Here is a 15929-nt window from a genome sequence, read left to right on the forward strand (position 1 = left end):
AAAGGCAGGTTAATAATTGCTGGTCAATTTGCTGGCTCTTAAAACAGGTGGCTGCATAATATGCTCCTGTGGCCTCTGAAAAGGGCCAGCTCCCTCTCAGAAACCGTAGGCTCACTCTTCTTCCTATAATAATGGAACTGAATGTGCTCAGTGAAATCAGTACCAAGTGCATAGATTCCTGGTGATTTTCTTTGTTTGGAAAAAGTGAGACTCTGCTCTGTACCATCAAACAAATTCAGTGCAACATGAAACAGGAATGCTGTCATTTCAATTGCTGTTTATGAGCTCTATGTTTTCAATAGCCAAATACACTCTAAATTTTACTTTTCCAAATCACTTTTTATTAAAGCCATTACACACTATTTTTACAGTATCTTCCCAAGCCACATGAGGCTTTGTTTACCTATATGAAACACAAAGAAGGGCAGAAGGAGAAATGAATAGTGTGTAATAATCATGATTTCTGAATGAGGTGGAGTGTTCTGTTACAATCCATGGCCAGTCTGGCTATGGTGTTGGCCAAGTCATGAGAGGCTAGGATTAGGATGGGCTATATTATCTGAGGCATTCTGCCAAGGAGAGAATCAGAATTTAGACCAAACTCTTTTAGAAAGAGCTGAGAAGCTAACTCCAGTGAGACAAATTATAGACACCAAGTCTAAATTGCCAGAGGTGGGATCAGACACTGCCTGTGTAGCCAAGAGCTTAGGGTCAGATGGGGATGGAGTGAGATGAAGGACAGGTCAGAAACATAAGGTCCAGGACAATTTTCAAGAATATCCTTGCAAGGGAGGAGCAAGATGATGGAGGAGTGGAGACCTAAATTTCATCTGGTCCCAAGAATTCAGCTAGATAGGGATCAGAAGACACCTTCCAGAAAGTGGTCACTTTTCTGTTCAGAGAGTTGCTTTATTCTTTTCTTCAATCTCCTGTTGAGTTCGTTGGTGTTCAGAATGGTTTGATCCCTATCTAGCCGGCTGCAGAGACAGAGCCGAGGAGTGGGCTCTCAACTCGGGGTTGCCATAAACTGTGATCTGTGGCACAGTTAGGCCACTGCTCTTCCAGCAGTGACCCAACAAGTGGCAGATCCGGGGACACTCCTCTTCCTCCCCCGGGAGGAGTGGCGTGGGAAAGCACCGCAGGACTCTGCTGGGTTTGGAGACTCCACATGGGGTCATGTGCCAGAGATAGAAACGCTCAGTGACAGGCTGGGTGAGCATGAAGTGCGACCGGAGACTGGGGAGACAGGAGCAATTGACTACTTTTCTCTGGGGGTGCACTGAGAAGTGAGGCCCTGAGTTCTCAGCTCCTCCAGGGTGGAGATTGGAGGCTGCCATTTTCACTCTCGTCCTCCAAAGCTGCATGGAAAGCTTGCAGGGAGCAAAAGCTCCCAAGAGCAAAACTGAGCAGATGACTTAGCCTGGACCCGGCAAGGGCGGGACAATTCCGCCTCCAGCAAAGACATTTGGGAACCACAGCAACAGGCCCCTCCCCCAGAAGATCAGCAAGAACAGCCCTCCAAGACCAAGTTTACCCATCAATGAGAACGGCAGAACTCCAGTGCTAGGGGAATAGTGCACATAGAATTCATGGCTTTTTTCCCACGATTCTTTAGTCTTTCAAAGTTAATTTTTTTAACTTTCTTTTTCTTTTTTTTTTTTTTGAATTTTTCTTTTTCCCTTTTTCAACCAACATCTTATCAATCCCTTTTTTAAAAAATCTTTTTTTTTCCCACTGATGACAATTTATTAGAATCTGTTGACAGCACACAGATAAGATATTAATAAAACCAGAATTATGCTTCCATAGCAGTGGGCAATGATATGTAGCTATGCTATGGGAACTGTGTTTGTTTAATCATCATCATCATGTTTTAGATGTTTGATCTTCTTGTGCTGCTCAATTTCTTTCTGCAGACATTCAATTTCGTTTATATGATGGGTGATTTCCTCTTCATGGTGTTTCTTCAAGGTTGCCAGTTGTTCTTTAGTGCGTGCTCGGAAGTATCATTCCTCTTCAGCTTGCTCTCTCTTTCCAAAGACCCCACCTGCCTCCCGGATCAAGCCCGCACCGGAGTCTGACCGTTCGGAGCTGAACCCTCGGGCTTGTATGGCCCCAACGCCCCACACGCCCAGCTGCACCCAGGCGGCCAACGCGGTGACAGCCATTGTTGTTGTAACAGGACTTCTCCAGTCCAAATATCGTTTTTATTTTTCATTATTAGAGTCATATTCTATCCCTTCATAGTAGTTAACCTTACTTTTGGTATATGTATATAAGTGGTTCTCTCTTTAAAATTTTGGGATGATATCTTCAGAGCACTAAACGAGAAAGATATGCAGCCCAGAATACTATATCCAGCTAGGCTGTCATTGAAAATAGAAGGAGAGATAAAAAGCTTCCAGGACAAACAAAAACTAAAGGAATTTGCAGACACGAAACCAGCCCTCCTACCAGAGGAAAGGGGTCCTCTAAGCAAAGTGAGTACCTAAAAGTAACATAGACCAGAAAGGAACAGAGACAATATACAGTAACAGTTACCTTACAGGCAATACAATGGCACTAAATTCATATCTTTCAATAGTGACCCTGAATGTAAATGGGCTAAATGCCCCAATAAAAAAAGACACAGGCTATCAGATTGCATAAGAAAACAAGACCCATAGGTATGCTGTCTGCAAGAGACTGATTTTAGACCCAAAGACACCCCCAGATTGAAAGTGAGGGGGTGGAAAACAATTTACCATGCTAATGGACACCAAAAGAAAGCTGGGGTGGCAATCCTTATATCAGACAAATTAGATTTTAAACCAAAGACTATAATAAGAGATGAGGAAGGACACTATATCATACTTAAAGGGTCTATCCAACAAGAAGGTCTAACGATTTTAAATATCTACACCTCTAACATGGGAGCAGCCAATTATATAAGCCAATTAATAACAAAAGCAAAGGAACACATCGACAACAATACAATAATAGTGGGGAACTTTAACACCCCCCTCACTGAAATGGACAGATCATTGAGGCAAAAGATCAACAAGGAAATAAAGACTTTAAATGACACACTGGACCAAATGGACTTCACAGATACATTCAGAACATTCCATCCCAAAGCAACAGAATACACATTCTTCTCTAGTGCCCATGGAACATTCTCCAGAATAGATCACATCCTAGGTCACAAATCAGGTCTCAACCGGTACCAAAAGATTGGGATCATTCCCTGCATATTTTCAGACCACAATGCTTTGAAACTAGAACTCAATCACAAGAGGAAAGTCGGAAAGAACTCAAATGCCTGGAGGCTAAAGAGCATCCTACTAAAGAATGAATGGGTCAACCAGGAAATTAAAGAAGAATGTTAAAAATTCATGGAAACAAAGGAAAATGAACACACAACTGTTCCAAATCTTTGGGATTCAGCAAAGGCAGTCCTAAGAGGAAAGTATAAAACAATACAAGCCTTTCTGAAGAAACGAGAAAGGTCTCAAATACACAACCTAACCCTACACCTAAAGGAGCTGGAGAAAGAACAGCAAATAAAGCCTAAATCCAGCAGGAGAAGAGAAAGAATAAAGATCAGAGCAGAAATCAATGAAATAGAAACCAAAAGAACAGTAGAACAGATCAATGAAACTAGGAGCTGGTTCTTTGAAAGAATTAATAAGATTGATAAACCCTGGCCAGACTTATCAGAAAGAAAAGAGAAATGACCCAAATAAATAAAATCATGAATGAAAGAGGAGAGATCACGACCAACACCAAAGAAATACAATTATAAGAACATATTATGAGCGACTATATGCCAGCAAATTAGATAATCTGGAAGAAACGGATGCATTCCTAGAGATGTATAAACTACCAAAACTGAACCAGGAAGAAATAGAAAACCTGAACAGACCTATAACCACTAAGGAAATTGAAGCAGTCATCAAAAATCTCTCAACAAACAAAAGCCCAGGGCCAGATGGCTTCCCAGGGGAACTCTACCAAACATTTAAAGAAGAATTAATACCTATTCTTCTGAAACTGTTCCAAAAAATAGAAATGGAAGGAAAACTTCCAAACTCGTTTTATGAGGCCACCGTTACCTTGATCCCAAAACCAGACAAAGATCCCATCAAAAAGGAGAATTACAGGGGCGCCTGGGTGGCTCAGATGATTAAGCGTCTGCCTTCGGCTTAGGTCATGATCCCGGGGTCCTGGCATCGAGCCCCATATTGGGCTCCCTGCTCAGCGGGAAGCCTGCTTCTCCCTCTTCCTCTACCTCTCCCCCTGCTCTTGCTCTCTGTCTCACTCTCTGTATCTCTGTGTCTCAAATGGATAAATAAAAAATCTCTCTCTTAAAAAAAAGGAGAATTACAGACGAATATCCCTGATGAACATGGATGCAAAATTTCTCACCAAAATACTAGCCAATGGGATCCAACAGTACATTAAAAGGATTATTCACCACGACTAAGTGGGATTTATTCCTGGGCTGCAAGGTTGGTTCAACATCCACAAATCAATCAATGTGATACAATACATTAATAAAAGAAAGAACAAGAACCATATGACCCTCTCAATAGATGCAGAAAAAGCATTTGACAAAGTACAGCATCCTTTCTTGATCAAAACTTTTCATAGTATAGGGGTAGAGGGCACATACCTCAATATCATAAAAGCCATCTATGAAAAACCCACAGCGAATATCATTCTCAATGGGGAAAACCTGAGAGCTTTCCCCCTAAGGTCAGGAACACGGCAGGGATGTAAACTATCACCACTGCTATTCAACATAGTATTAGAAGTCCTAGCCACAGCAATCAGACAACAGAAAGGAATAAAAGGCATCCAAATCGGCAGAGAAGAAGTCAAACTCCCACTCTTTGCAGATGATATGATGCTTTATGTGGAAAACCCAAAAGACCCCACCCCAAAACTGCTAGAACTCATACAGGAATTCAGTAAAGTGGCAGGATATAAAATCAATGCACAGAAATCAGCGGCATTCCCATACACCAACAACAAGACAGAAGAAAGAGAAATTAAGGAGTCGATCCCACTTACAATTGCACCCAAACCCATAAGATACCTAGGAATAAATCTAACCAAAGAGGCAAAGAATCTGTACTCAGAAAACTATAAAATACTCATGAAAGAAATTGAGGAAGACACAAAGAAATGGAAAAATGTTCCATGCTCATGGATTGGAAGAACAAATATTGTGAAGATGTCAATGCTACCTAGAGCAATCTACACTTTTAATGCAATCCCTATCAAAATACCATCAAGTTTTTTCAAAGAAATGGAACAAATCATCCTAAAATTTGTATGCAACCAGAAAAGACCCCGAATAGCCAGAGGAATGTTGAAAAAGAAAAGCAAAGCTGGTGGCCTCACAATTCCAGACTTCAAGGTCTTTTACAAAGCTGTAGTCATCAAGACAGTATGGTACTGGCACAGAAACAGACACATAGATCAATGGAACAGAATAGAGAGCCCAGAAATGGACCCTCAACTCTATGGTCAACTAGTCTTTGACAAAGCAGGAAAGAACGTCCAATGGGAAAAAGACAGTCTCTTCAACAAATGGTGTTGGGAAAATTGGACAGCCACGTGCAGAAGAATGAAACTGGACCATTTCCTTACACCACACACAAAAATAGACTCAAAATGGTTGAAAGACCTAAATGTGAGACAGGAGTCCATCAACATCCTAAAGGAGAACACAGGCAGCAACCTCTTTGACCTCAGCCGCAGCAACTTCTTCCTAGAAACATCACCAAAGGCAAGGGAAGCAAGGGCAAAAATGAACTATTGGGACTTCATTAAGATAAAAAGCTTCTGCACAGCAAAAAAAAAACAAAAAAACAAAAAAAACAAACAGTCCACAAAACCAAAAGACAACCGACAGAATGGGAGAAGATATTTGCAAACGACATATGAGATAAAGGGCTAGTATCCAAAATCCATAAAGAACTTGTCAAACTCAACACCCAGAGAACAAATAATCCAACCAAGAAATGGGCAGAAGACATGAACAGACATTTTTCCAAAGAAGACATCCAAATGGCCAACAGACACATGAAAGAGTGCCCAACATCGCTCGGCATCAGGGAAATCCAAATCAAAACCTCAGTGAGATACCACCTCACACCAGTCAGAATGGCTAAAATTAACAAGTCAGGAAACGACAGATGTTGGTGGAGATGCGGAGAAAGGGGAACCCTCCTACACTGTTGGTGGGAACGCAAGCTGGTGCAGCCACTCTGGAAAACAGTATAGAGGTTCCTCAAAAGTTGAAAATAGAGCTACCAGACAACCCAGCAATTGGGGTATTTACCCCAAAGATACAAATGTAGTGATCCGAAGGGGTATGTGCACCCCGATGTTTATAGCAGCAATGTCCACAGTAGCCAAACTGTGGAAAGAGCCAAGATGTCCATCGACAGATGAATGGATAAAGAAGCAGTGGTATATATATATATAATGGAATATTACACAGCCATCAAAAAGAGTGAAATCTCGCCATTTGCAATGACGTGGATGGAACTGGAGAGTATTATACTGAGCGAAATAGTCAATCAGAGAAAGACATGTATCATAGGACCTCACTGATACGAGGAATTCTTAATCTCAGGAAACAAACTGAGGGTTGCTGGAGTGGTGGGGGGTGGGAGGGATGGGGTGGCTGGGTGATAGGCATTGGGGAGGGTGTGTGCTATGGTGAGCGCTGTGAATTGTGTAAGACTGTTGAATCACAGACCTGTACCTCTGAAACAAATAATACATTATATGTTAAAAAAAAAAAAAAAGAAGAAGCTAGTAGGAAGGGAAAAATGAAGGGGGGGGGGATCAGAGGGGGAGACGAACCATGACAGACTATGGACTCTGACAAACAAAATGAGGGTTTTAGAGGGGAGGGGGTGGGGGATGTGTTAGCCCTGTGATGGTTATTAAAGAGGGCACGTACTGAATGGAGCACTGGGTGTTATATGCAAACAATGAATCATGGAACACTACATCAACAACTAATGATGTAATGTATGATGATTAACATAACATAATAAAAGAATAATAATAAAAAAAATAAAATGGTATATACAATAAATGTAAAAAAAAGAAAAAATGAGATATTTAAAAACAGAATGTGTTTCTTTATGAAATCACTGCCACACACACTAAAAATCATGTCATAATATTTATTCAGCATGGTTTGAATAAAAGGAGAAGATGGAAAATTAACTGTAAGCTATGAGAAAACAAGAGATTGGGGGGTCTAAGCTTTCAGCTCTTTTATTGGCTGTGGCCTTGTTGTCATGTTAAGATGATAGGAAGGGTCACAAATGTGTTTCCTATCAAGATATTCCTAACTTCAATGGAGTTATGTTTCTTAAATATTTTTCTCATAACACATTTTCTAATAGCATCATTTATCATGCAGTTATGAAGTATGTGAACTATTCATAACATGTATTCACATTTTCTTTCCTAGAACAAGTTCAAGGATTTAGATTCTCTCTGGGGAAAGAAAAATGAAAAATGGATTATATAAGTTTCTGTGTCTCTCTGAAATTCTTTGACCTCTGTAGGAAGAAATGTAATTCATTATATAAGAAGGATTTATTGAGTAACTACTCTCTTCAAGCCACTTTACTAAATCCTAAATTTAAAAAAAAAGGAGAAGGTAGGTTTCTGGCTACCTATAGTAAATATATACTCTAGTAAATATATACTCTAGTTCAAATACCAATACAAAGGAATCATTTGACTATAAAAGCCATGAAGGAAACATTGTTTTTCCATCTGTCACGGTTCCTGATCCTCTGCCCTCCCTCTCCTTCCTCCAGTAGGCCTAATAACACCCGTTATCAAAAAATGTGATATAATGTCCCTATACATAGTACAAAGCATCTGGATAACCTCCTCTCCTCCTGATGTTTGGAGAAATATATATAGGCCCAATTTTCAGAAAACACTCATGTCTTCTGAACAATTTCATCGAACATTTTGTGAGCACTTACTCTTTACCAGGTGTTTCTCTAGGCAATTTCACATCCATTATCCTATTTACTTCCACAGTGGCTTATGTTAATATAGTCACTTCTACTTTACATGAATAGGAGGAAATGAGTAATGAGGAAATGAATAATCAGAAATACAAAATAAATTTCCCAAGGTCATGCCACTAGTTCATGGCAAAACTGAGATGTATACCTCAGTGTTAAAAACAAAAACGAAAACAAAAAATAGGTTCAGTGTTCTTCTCACTGAATGACTTTGAATGTAAGGATAGGTGATGGGTCTCATGCCCACAGATTGGGTGCCCCGAGAAGCAGATTCCAAGATGGAAATTAGTGTCCAGGGAGATATTGGGGAGTGCTCTCAGGATCAACATGATCAGTAGAGGAGATGAAAACTGAGGAGAGCGAGCTGTGGTGAAATCACAACCAGACGTCAGAAAACAAGACATTGAGCTTGCACACTGACAAGGTATTGGGTGTGCACTGCCTCAAAAGGAGGGCTTAAATTTAGGGAAAGAAGCTCTCTGCAATGAGGCAATTCCTGGAGGGGGCTAACAGTTGAGAGGTGCCAATACCATTCTTAGCTGCTGGAGGAAGATCCCTTAGTCTTGAATAAGAGATGTGGATGGTGTAGAACTGCAGTTACACCTTAAAGCTTTGTGGGTCAGACTCCCATGCTAATTTCTTGGTGACCTTCAACTATTTTAATCCAACCATTCAATGGATCAATTTAAAGAAAGATGTTTTAGGGCGTCTGGGTGGCTCAGTTGGTTAAGCGACTGCCTTCGGCTCAGGTCATGATCCTGGAGTCCCAGGATCGAGTCCCACATCTGGCTCCCTGCTCATCAGGGAGTTTGCTTCTCCCTCTGACCCTCTTCCCTCTCATGCTCTCTATCTCTCATTCTCTCTCTCTTAAATAAATAAATAAAATCTTTAAAAAAAGAAAGAAAGAAAGATGTTTTATTTGCATATTTTTCCATAGAGTACAACATCCAACTAAATAAACAAGAATAAAACTAAAGTGAGAAAAAGTGGTCAAGAATTTGGTTAGAGATGCAGAGTGGCAGAGGTTCACCGACAGTTGACTCTATTTTCAAAAACTTTGTTTTCAGTCCTCTTCCCATGACAGAAACATTGGAGGAAGGGGGATTTCATTTAAGTTTTGTAACCAGTTACCTAGAATCTAGATTGCACCCCATAGAAAATATTCCCACTGATTTTCAAGAGTTAGTTCCCGCCTCCAACAAATTTTACAATTCAAACACAAAATAGTATTATAAAAAGATGTCCAAACTTGTAATCTGTATAATAGATTGGGCTAACATAGGACTCTTTCACTCAAATTATGACAGATGCTAGATATTACCCAAAGAAAATGAAAACACTAATTCAAAAAGATATATGTAACCCTGTTCATTGCAGCATTATTTACAGTAGCCAAGATATGAAAGCAACCAAAGTGTCTGCTGATAGATGAGTGGATAAAGAAGACGTGATACACACACACACACACACACACACACACACACACACACACACACACACACACACACAATGGAATATTACTCAGCCATAAAAAGAATGAGATCTTGCCATTTGCAACTGCATGGATGAACCTAGAGGGTATTATGCTAAGTGAAGTAAGTCAGTCAGAGAAAGACAAATACCATATGATTTCACTTGTATGTGGAATCTAAGAAACAAAACAAATGAACAAACAAAAAAACAGACATAAATACAGAGAACAAACTGGTTGCCAGAGGGGTGGGGAATGGGCAAAATAGATAAAGGAGATTAGGAGGTATAAACTTTTAGTTATAAAATAAATAAGTCATGGGGATGAAAAGTACAGCATAGGGAATATAGTCAATAAAACTGTAATAATGTATGGTGACAGATGGTGACTAAACTTATTGTGGCGAGCATTGAGTAATATACAGATTTGTCACATTGCTATGTTGTACACCTGAAACTAATATAATATCGTATGTCAATTTTACTTAAATAAGAAAATAAAGTTAGTCTCTTTTAAGTGACACAAATGCTAGATAAGTGACAATAAAACATTTTAAAATATATTCAAAGTTCAGAAAACGTCTCAGTGCAGGAAATACAAAACTCAAAACCAGACCAATAAGGAAGCATCATGTGCCCCCTTTCCTGCATGTGGGTATCAGAACCAGATACGTGTCCAGTGGGTTAAAGGGCATGCTTTATGGATACAGGAATTAGCCACAGTCCCAGTGCAAAGTGCTGTTTCTTAGCTCTTTACATAAAGTCATGAATAAAGAAGGACTGACCCATTACTGAAAAGATTACAAAATTTCTGCCGCTGCACTAAGGGACATGGCCTGGAAGCCAGCCATTCCAGTTGATGGGGGAAGGAAGCTGAGAGATCTGAGACTCAATCCTTCAGCATGTAAGGCTAGGAAATTCCAATTGGAGAAATTAACACAAAACTATTTCAGTTCTGGCAAAACATGGTGCTCAGGCGCAGGCAACCACGAAGCTATCCCCCAGAGATAGCCTCACATGAGGCATGCAGGACTTCCACAGAAACAATTTCTTCAAAAGATGAGCTCACAAACTTACCAAAACAAACAAACAAAGAAAAAAAACACAAAACTTGAAGGCACTAATTGCCACAAAGCATACCACAAATGCAATATGCTGGAGAATTTATACCACAGAAACAACAAATAATAGAAAACTATGGGAGAATCCTAAAATAAGTATGTTTAAAGTGGTCCAATAGATAACAATAGTAACAGAAATCTAAAGCAAGAGTAAGATAAAATGGAAAATGAACAGACAGGCTTCAGTTAAGTCGAACTAAAAGGAAATCTTGAAATGAAAATATGGAAATCAAAATTAAGAAAAACAACTCAAATTTAGGTTAAAAGCTTAATAGGTGCAGCAGAAGGAATTAGTGAATTGGAAGATAGGTTTGTAGAAATCATTTTGGAATGCAGCACAGAAGTATCAAGAGATAGAAGATATTAAAGGAGAGTTAATAGACAAGGAGGACAGAAGGAGAAGTTCCAATAGCCATCCAACAGAAGAAGTAACAGAGAAATGGGGGATAAGCAATGTCCAAAACATAAACATTTTTAGGTAGGAACATTGAAGCACTTGCCAAGTCCTAAGCAGAATTAATTTTTTAAAAGACAAAATCCATACTTGGTTCTCTGAGTGGATGAGAATCACAGAGGGACGTGGATAATGATGGAGGCGGGGCATCGCACACATGGTCGCTGGCATTAAGAAGAGTCGGATGCAGGAAGAGAAAATGAATTTGCCTAGTCACAGTGTTTCCTTAAAAAAAAAACAACTCTTCTAAACTTGCTTAAGTAAAGTCCTAGGAATGCAATAGTATTTGAATGTGAATTGTTGGTCTCTATCCCTAAGTATTTACCACAATGTCCCAGTTCACACATTACCGTCCTAATGGAGGAAGGTGTTCTGGGGCTCCCTGGGGTTACCTGACCCAGATGTGTATTACATGGGAGCTAAAAAAGGCGACCTTCTGGCTTTCTTACTTTTTGCTGGAAGGCTTCCTCCATTTCATACAGAAATCACTTAATATATAACCAAACTAAACTGTAATTCTCTGATGGACAGTTCGATGTGCAACAGGATGTGCATCTTCTTTCACTTCATTGATGGCATGATATATTTTTTATATGTCCATCATTTTAAAATTGTTATCGACCTTCTTATATACAAACTACAGTCTCCAAGAAGAAGCTAAATATTCTTTTTTATCAAACTCCTGAAGAGCTCCACCTTTCAGTAGATGTAAAATAGGCAGTTGTTGCTCCTCCCAATCTTCTTCATATTGTTTTATTCCTATTAGACCATTATCAAAGCAATGCTAATATTCTTTGAGATGGAGGAGTTTGACAGTTGAAAGCACTACTGCTTTTTAATTATTGGTGTGCAAATAAAGATTTTTTTAATTAAAAGATTTTTCCCAGTAGAGGTCATGTATAAACAGCTCAGCAATTTCCTTAACTTCCTAAGTTGTCTAAACATGAAACATTTCAGCTCAGTTATCTCAGAGGTAAATGAATGAGGCTGAGTGAAAACCAGGGAGCTTCTAGAAATCCTTATAATCTATTGTTTACTCCAGAGGCACAAATTGCCCTTCAGTATCTCAACATTTTTCTTACTTGTCAGAGTGTAGTGTCTCTCTATACTTAACACTTAAGGTGCATTCATTCATTCCAAAGGCCAGAAATCCTGACTTTTTTACTCCAGTCTTCTTCCCACAATGGTTGCTCTGTAAAAACGGTCTCAAAAGTGATGGAGACACAACTGATGTGGTACACTTAATGCTGCTTAAAGTACAAAAAAGCATATATTGGGAATTTTATTGATATTTAGTTTTATTGTAAAAAAAAATACACGTAGTACATTGAGTATTAGTGACACAGGCCCCTCATTTAGTGCAGAAGCCAGGATCGAGAGCGGCAGCGCCATGACGGGTGTATGGGCCATGCGCTCCCTTGACTCCAATAGCCCGTTGTCACACAGGTGCGTTTACAGTCCACGCCACTTTAAACTAAACTAATCCTCACACAATAGATGAGGGCGTTAAAAAGATTCTTACAAAGAAACAGTTGATTGAAGAAAATACTTGCAGAAACTCACCTGACAGGAAGCACGTCTCCACAGTTTTTTTAGCAATATTTCAAATCATACAATACCCAATCCACTATTTTATAAGTATCCACACACTATAATGAAAAAGCTTTAAATACATCTTCTGGGCTTTCTTGCTTACTATCAAAGAACAAAAGTCATTATATCTCTGAGGAACATCTTTCTGCTGTGGCAAAAATGACCAAAACAATATAAATAAATTAATATGATGATAAATCAATGTTCATTTCACTGTTAGCACATACTGTTTGAAGATACAGAGAAACAATGTTAAAGACTTAAAGAAACAGACATTTCTACTATGCTCAGCTTATTATATTTGCTAGATTCTCTTTCAGTGACAAAATACACATAAAACTACAATTTGTGAGCCATTAAAGGACAGATGTACTGCAGAGGATATTTTCTCGATAGTAAATGTTTTATGTCACCACAATTTGTGGAATGAAAAAAAAATACTGTTTAAATTAACCTCTGCTATAGTAGGCACTTTGGTGTTCTAAGAAATCTAGAAGGTCACAGAAATGGCCAAACATCTGCAATTCAATCACTGCATCCTTCGTGGGCAAGCCATTGCAACAAATAATTGAGCCAAAAATGCCCAAAATGCTACAATCTCATCTATCAGGTTATGTTTGTTTGTTTGTTGCCAATGGGACCTTTAAATTTAAAATGTCTGTACAATAGGTGTAATGAAATGAGGAACGACTGTGAAAATCCTTCGTTCTACAGAGAGGTTTACTTGTCATCATGTGACAAAGCATATATCAGAGTTACAGAACTTCAAGACAGCTTAGATATTTTTTATCTCTAAAAAAGAGAAAAGTTTTCCAAGTTTGCTTTCCTCTGTGATAAAGAGAGGCTGTTGTGAGACAGATATTGAAAACAAACAGGTGTAATCTGTCCCTCACAGGTAAAGGTGACATTTTTACAAGGAATAAGGAAATAACTGTTTTATGAAAGAAAATTGAGCTCTTATAGAGAAAACATTTGAAATGGATATTTGAAGTTATTTCCCTCATTATTTCTTTTGCTGAAAACAATGAGCATCATATAAAAAAAAATCTACACTTTTAAAACCTGTTAGCAGAAATTTCCAAATGAAGGTTTGAAAGGTTTTGTTGTTTTGTTTTTGAGAGAGAGACAGACAGAGAGAGCATGAGCAGGGTGAGGGGCAGAGGGAGAGAGAGAATCTTAAGTGGACTCCCCACTAATCACAGAGCCCAAGGTAGGGCTCCATCGCATGACCCTGAGATCATGACCTGAGCCAAAATCAAGAGTTGGACACTTAACCATCTGAGCCACCCAGGAGCCCCCGAAAGGTTTTAAATTCACTTGTTAAAAAAATTTTTAATGCAACACCTTTCCCATTAACTTGCAAGAACAATTGATTTACATCTGGGAGATAGAAATTTACTGCAATAATTGTTTTAAAACAACAGAATTTCACAAAAACAAAATAAGACAAAAAAGAAAATTTTGAGTGAAAGCTACTGATTTAGGAAGCACAACCAGTGTACATCACTTCTATTTGCACTGATGGTTTCTTTCTGTAGTAACATTTTTAGCTATGAAAGCCATTGGAATAATTTTAATCATTTAACCATTTAATTGTTAAATAAACTAAGCCAAATAATCACTTTTGTATAGCACAATGAATTAAACCAAGATTTTTTAATAGTTAAAGCTATTCATCCACATTGCTTTCAAAATACTTTGGTACCATTAATAAAATATATCACTTTTAAAATTCATGTTTATTCCATCTGTGTCTTTGGGGTAAATACCCAGTAGTGCAATTGCATAGAGCCGAGATGCCCTTCAACAGATGAATGGATAAAGAAGATGTGGTCCATATATACGAGGGAATATTACTCAGCCATCAGAAAGGATGAATACCCAACTTTTACATCAACATGGATGGGACTGGAGGAGATTATGCGAAGTGAAATAAGTCAAGCAGAGAAAGTCAATTATCATATGGTTTCACTTATTTGTGGAACATGAGGAATAGCATGGAGGACGTTAGAAGAAGGAAGGGAAAAATGAGGGGGGCGGGAATTGGAGGGAGAGATGAACCATGAGAGACTATGGACTCTGAGAAACAAACTGAGGGTTTGGGGGGGGAGGGGTTAGCCCGGTGATGGGTATTAGAGAGGGCACGTACTGCATGGAGCACTGGGTGTTATATGAAAACAATGGATTGTGGATCACCACATCAAAAACTAATGATGCATTGTATGGTGACTAACATAACATAATAACATTTAAAAAATTCATGTTTATTCCATCTTTATATTTGATATGCATTTTGAAATGTTTTATAACATATAAACTAATGCTTGTATATAATATATAAACATACATACATTATAGGTAAAGGACCCTGGGATCACGAGCTGAGCCAAAGGCAGATGCCTAACTGATTGATCTACCCAGGCGCCCCAGGATTTTTAATTTTAGCCACTGTCACTTAAATTTGTTTGCATTTTTCTACTGCTTACTGCTGTTAAGCATATTTTTATAAAGTTATTTGCTATCTATATATCTTCTTGGTTGAAGTGTCTATTTAAATCTTCCACTAACTCTTTATTGGGTTGTTTGATTTCTTATTGTGAGCTTTACATGTTCTTAATGTATTCTGGGTCAGATCTTTTATTACATATGTGATTTAAAAATCTTTTCTTGAAGTCTGTAACTTGTTTTCTTCATCCACTTAATGGTGTCTTTCTAAGAGTAATGGTTCTTAATTTCGATGAAGTCTGATTTATTGTTATTGGTTTTTTTTAAGAATTATGATTTAGGCACTGTATCTAAGAAATCTGTGCCAAACCCAAGGTCACAAAGATTTTTCTCCTATGTTTTCCACTAGACATTTTTTTTAGTTTTACGATTTATATTTAAGTTTATGATCCATTTATTGAGTTAATTTTTATATATTATGTGAGGGATGAATCCAGGTTTTGTTTCTTGTTTGGCATATGAATACCCAATTTTTCCAGCATTATTTGTTGAAAAGATTAACTTTTCCCTATAGACATATCTTTGTACCTTTGTTGAAATCAACTGACTGCATATGTGTGGGTCTACTTCTGGACTCTCCATTCTGTTCCAATGACCTCTCTATCTTCACACAAATGGCACATTGTCTTGATTACTACAGCATTATAATAAGTCTTGGAATACAATATTGTAAGTCCTCCAACTTTATTCTTTTTAATGTGTTCAGCTATTCTAGTTCTTTGCATTTCT

General features: G+C 38.4%; 1 pseudogene; it reads right to left on the minus strand.

Annotated features, from left to right (window-relative positions):
- Positions 1-1853: 1853 nt before the first annotated feature.
- Positions 1854-2168, minus strand: LOC113925884 (annotated as a pseudogene).
- Positions 2169-15929: the final 13761 nt, after the last annotated feature.

The sequence above is a fragment of the Zalophus californianus genome, chromosome 2 (assembly GCF_009762305.2).
Source record: "Zalophus californianus isolate mZalCal1 chromosome 2, mZalCal1.pri.v2, whole genome shotgun sequence".
NCBI lineage: Eukaryota > Metazoa > Chordata > Mammalia > Carnivora > Otariidae > Zalophus > Zalophus californianus.